A 6000-nucleotide genomic window follows, 5' to 3' on the forward strand; every position below is an offset into this window, starting at 1 on the left:
TGAGAGAGTGAAGTTTCGACTAAACTAGACAATAATGTAAATACTAAAAGGGCAGCTGAAAATAATGGCCTCCATACCTGACTGTGTTCTGTGATTTATACATTTATTATTATACTCACTTTTATAGGTAATAGTGGTGCTTTGGTGGGGGAAGGAGCTCCCATGGAAGAGCAATGGAGATGAGGGGGCAGCTAGCATCACACAGGAAGGGGAAGAGGGTTTGTGCTCTTATCTTTCACCGTGCCGCCTGCCTGGAGCCTGGAGAAGATGGAGGGAGACGGTGGGTGGAGCCAACACTCACTAGGTGCATGGCGGAGGAGGAAGATGGCTCCGCTCTGAATGTTGGGGCCTCGCTCTCCTCCTCCTCGGCCGTCGTGACATCACTGGTTGCTAGATGCCAGGCGGCGATAGCAACCAGTGCAGAGGAAGTATAGGCCAGCGGTGCAGCGGTACTAGAACAACAGAGGCTCGGTACTGGGAGACTGGGAGAGTAGGTAATATTTTTTTTGGAGGGGGGGGCATTTCCCCATCGCCCCCCCCTGGATCTGCCCCTGGCTCCATTGTTGCTATCAGTGGGAGGAGTAGTGCCCCGAGGGCCATGTAAAGGCATGCAAATGGCTACATCTGGCCCGCAGGCCACAGTTTGGAGACAACTGCTTTAGGCCTCATGCACACAGGATGTTTTTACAGCTGCTGCTAGGGGCGTCTGACGTTTTCTTTTTTTTTTTTTTTAATGGCCTCTAAAAGCCCCTCTATGTTAGCCTATGTGTCCAACAAACATAAACTTTCAGAGGCGTTAGCGGCAGTAGATAAAAAGGACAACCTGTGCGTCTAGGAGGAGAGGCTGTTGAGCTGTAAAAATGCAAAAAGCCAAAAAACAAAGATGAATGCTGTTAAACGCTATAACAAGTTTTATGCTGCGTTTGGCATTTTTAGGCATTTTTATAGTATAGGGAGTATTTTTACTGAAAAAATGTCAAAAAACGCTAACGCCAAAAAATGTAGAAAAACGCTTTTCAAAATTGCGGCTAACAGCGCGTTTTTAAGGCTGCTTTTTCCTGGCAGCAGCGCTGGCGTTTTTTTAAATGTCCTGTGTGCAAGAGGCCTTAAGGTAAAAAACATAACCTCATGCACACAGGATGTTTTTACAGCTGCTTCTAGGGGCGTCTGATGTTTTTTTTCTTGCCTGCCTCTTAACTCCCCTCCATGTTAGTCTAAGTGTCCATGCACACATAGGCTTTTAGCAGCATTGAGTGGCAGCAGCTTTTAGAGGCTTTTACTATTATAATTCAGAAAAAAATAAAAAATTGACTGCCAGTGCGTTCAGGAGCAGCAGAGTTTGGGCAGAAAAAAACCCCTAAATCTACTAACAGCTTCTAAAATCTGTTAAACGTTAGTGCTTGAGCATTAGTTAATTTCAATGACCAGAATAAATTATTTATTTTGGCAAATTAAATTAATTAACCAAATATCGCCCGCCCACCATCAAATGATGGCGGAGCGGCGCAGCTATTGTTCAGGGACGCCGTCATATGACGACGCACCAGAGCGGCCTCTCCCGCGTGGCCGCGGAGGCACGCAGTGCGGCGATCATGGCCGCAAGGCGTTGCTAGGACACAGCGTGACCCCGATTTTGGTAAAGAGCCAATGGCCCTTTACCCATGTGATCGGCTATGTTCAATCACAGCCGGTCACATGTAAATGAGGAAGTGCCGTTTATTGGCTCTGCTCGCCTCACACTGTCAGAGTGTGAGGCGAGGAGAGGCGATCACAGGGGAGACAAGGACATGTAATCAGGGCACTGATCATCAGTGACCCGATTACAGAAAAGAGAAATAGAGTGCCAATCAGTGCCCACCATCAGTGCCCACAGTGCCACCATCAGGGCCCACCATCAGTGCCCACAATCAGTGCCCATAGTGCTGCCAGTCAGTGCCCATCAGTGCCTGCTCATCTAGGCACTGATGGGCACGGATTGTGAGCACTGATGGTGCTGCCCATCAGTGTCCATCAGTGCCGCCCGTCAGTGCCCATCAGTGCCGCCTGTCAGTGCCCACCAGTGCCGCCCGTCAGTGCCCATCAGTGCCCATCAGTGCCCATCAGTGTCTCCTTTCAGTGCCCATCAGTGCCACCTATCAGTGCTCAACAGTGCTGCCTACCAGTGCTAATCAGTGCCGTTTATCAGTGCCACCTATCAGTGCCCATCAGTGTGGCATATTAGTACCTCCTCATCAGTGCCACATCATCAGTGCCCATAAGTGCCACCTCATCAGTGCCCATCAGTGCAGCCTATCAGTGCCTCATCAGCACACATCAGTGAAGGAGAAAAATTATTTATTTTCAAAATTTACTCACAGAAAATAAGAAAAACTTTTTTTGTAAAAAGAGAACCCCCTTGGGTGGGTGGGACTTTAAAGGTAACCAATAAATATTCCTCATAGGAAAAATTTGTTTTAAATTTTAAATAAAATATAATTTATTGAAAAAAAAGTGATTATAATAAAGATCATCAAGGTAAGTTATATTGTATATATATAGCAATAGAAATAAGCATATAATTCAATACAGTATACAGGTGTACAACAGAGTCCAACGCGTTTCGAAGTATTGTATAATACAAGGATCTTCCTCAGGGAATCTGTGTATGTTCCTGCAGAGACCAGGAGCCACAAATATTTGTCCAGATAAGGGGGGATATCTATTATAATCCCACAGGGTAGGAGCTAGAGTCAGGTATTATATCATAATCTTCTTTACCTGTTGTGATGATCAAAAGCTTGATATGTGAAACAGGGGAAGAGAACAGGTTCTATCCAGGAGTAAAAACAAGGAAAAAATTCCTAACAACTTTGAAATAGTTATCCTCCAACGGGGGTGCTTTCAGGACTTAGCGAGTAACAAATCCTCCATATTAACGTGGGGCATCCACGGTGTCTTGATGACTTCTGTGGATATACTGTTCACACTGATGTAAATGAAATATATTCCAAAAATTTTCGGTCGATGTAAATATTAGCCTCAATATTGAGGTGGGTTATCTTCAAAGACTGCAGTATCCACAGGAATATACAATTGTATTCCACAGTATTTTTCGGTATCAATACCAACTATTTGCCGTTTGATGTAGGAGAGGCGACAACCGTCTAGTCACTGTCCATAAATGTTGGCACTCAAAAGTCCTAGGACTGAAAATACAGCCCAATGGTTTCCATCAGGTATCTTATTGTAGAGAAGGTTTGGAAGAGCAGTAGTCCTGTCATGTCACGGAGAGATAACTCCTGAAAGCACCCCCGTTGGAGGATAACTATTTCAAAGTTGTTAGGAATTTTTTCCTTGTTTTTACTCCTGGATAGAACCTGTTCTCTTCCCCTGTTTCACATATCAAGCTTTTGATCATCACAACAGGTAAAGAAGATTATGATATAATACCTGACTCTAGCTCCTACCCTGTGGGATTATAATAGATATCCCCCCTTATCTGGACAAATATTTGTGGCTCCTGGTCTCTGCAGGAACATACACAGATTCCCTGAGGAAGATCCTTGTATTATACAATACTTCGAAACGCGTTGGACTCTGTTGTACACCTGTATACTGTATTGTATTATATGCTTATTTCTATTGCTATATATACAATATAACTTACCTTGATGATCTTTATTATAATCACTTTTTTTTCAATAAATTATATTTTATTTAAAATTTAAAACAAATTTTTCCTATGAGGAATATTTATTGGTTACCTTTAAAGTCCCACCCACCCAAGGGAGTTCTCTTTTTACAATTCTTAACGGGATTATGGTAACACTTTACCTGGAAACTACCTACATACTTCTACAGAAAAACTTTTTTTTTTTTTCAAAATTTTCTGTCTTTTTTCTTTTTCTTTGTAAGAAATGAAAAAACCCATGTAACGGAACAGGGCACCCGACCAGGTACCTCAGTTGAAAGATGCTCCTAGTTCTTCCCGAGGGGCTCCAAGCACTCCACCAGACACCGTAACCACTTCAGACACCACGAACCGTCGCAGCTTGGTTAGGGTCTTGCAATCTCCTACCCACCCTGGACCTACGACAAGGCTCCAGGTTCCTGTGGGTGAACCTCTCTTTCCCCAGAGAGTGCAGCAGAACAAGCTCTTACACAAGCTCTTACAAGAGCTCATTGATTCTCTAAGGGAGTATGGAGGACCATAGAAATCCCTTGCAGCAAATTCCCAAATACGAGACAGAACTCTAGATTGAGGGTGAAGGAACTCAGCACAACTTTATTGAACAAAGCTTATATACAGTTTTCACCCACAAAGTTACCACCCAGATGGACCTTGTTGAAGACTGAACATAATATTCACCATCCAATAGGAACAGAGTTTTACACTCTCATACAGTGTACAAAATATACAATGTGGGACAATCCCCCCTCCCCCTTAGCATCCAATCCACATTCCTATAAGTTTCTCTTAAGGCAGACAGACAGAACAAAGGTGAGCTCATTAGCACACTTAACAATAGGTGAATGGAAAAGCTGTCTCAGACCCTATTTTAGACAAAAGCACTTCAATGATTAGCAGCAATGCTGTCTCAACTAGTGCTCCATCATTGTGTGTGGAGGGAATAGTGCTCCATCATTGTGTGTGGAGCGAATAGTGCTCCATCATTGTGTGTGAAGGGAATAGTGCTCCATCATTGTGTGTGGAGGGAATAGTGCCTATCATTGTGTGTGGAGGGAATAGTGCTCCATCATTGTGTGTGGAGGGAATAGTGTTCTATCATTGTGTGTGGAGAGAATAGTGCTCCATCATTGTGTATGGAGGGAATAGTGCTCCATCATTGTGTGTGGAGGGAATAGTGCCCATCATTGTGTGTGGAGGGAATAGTGCCCATCATTGTGTGTGGAGGGAATAGTGCTCCATCATTGTGTGTGGAGGGAATAGTGTTCTATCATTGTGTGTGGAGGGAATAGTGCTCCATCATTGTGTATGAAGGGAATAGTGCTCCATCATTGTGTGTGGAGGGAATAGTGCTCCATCATTGTGTGTGGAGGGAATAGTGCCCATCATTATGTGTGGAGGGAATAGTGCTCCATCATTGTGTGTGGAGGGAATAGTGCTCCATCATTGTGTATGGAGGGAATAGTGCCCATCATTATGTGTGGAGGGAATAGTGCTCCATCATTGTGTGTGGAGGGAATAGTGCTCCATCATTGTGTGTGGAGGGAATAGTGCTCCATCATTGCGCATGGAGGGAATAGTGCTCCATCATTGTGTGTGGAGGGAATAGTGCTCCATCATTGTGTGTGGAGCGAATAGTGCCCCATCATTGTGTGTGAAGGGAATAGTGCTCCATCATTGTGTGTGGAGGGAATAGTGCCTATCATTGTGTGTGGAGGGAATAGTGCTCCATCATTGTGTGTGGAGGGAATAGTGTTCTATCATTGTGTGTGGAGAGAATAGTGCTCCATCATTGTGTATGGAGGGAATAGTGCTCCATCATTGTGTGTGGAGGGAATAGTGCCCATCATTGTGTGTGGAGGGAATAGTGCCCATCATTGTGTGTGGAGGGAATAGTGCTCCATCATTGTGTGTGGAGGGAATAGTGTTCTATCATTGTGTGTGGAGGGAATAGTGCTCCATCATTGTGTATGAAGGGAATAGTGCTCCATCATTGTGTGTGGAGGGAATAGTGCTCCATCATTGTGTGTGGAGGGAATAGTGCCCATCATTATGTGTGGAGGGAATAGTGCTCCATCATTGTGTGTGGAGGGAATAGTGCTCCATCATTGTGTATGGAGGGAATAGTGCCCATCATTATGTGTGGAGGGAATAGTGCTCCATCATTGTGTGTGGAGGGAATAGTGCTCCATCATTGTGTGTGGAGGGAATAGTGCTCCATCATCGTGTGTGGAGGGAATAGTGCCCATCATTGTGTGTGGAGGGAATAGTGCCCATCATTGTGTTTGAAGGGAATAGTGCTCCATCATTGTGTGTGGAGGGAATAGTGCCCA

This window comes from Pelophylax lessonae (genome assembly GCF_965119305.1).
Source record: "Pelophylax lessonae genome assembly, chromosome: 2".
Taxonomy (NCBI): Eukaryota; Metazoa; Chordata; class Amphibia; order Anura; family Ranidae; genus Pelophylax; species Pelophylax lessonae.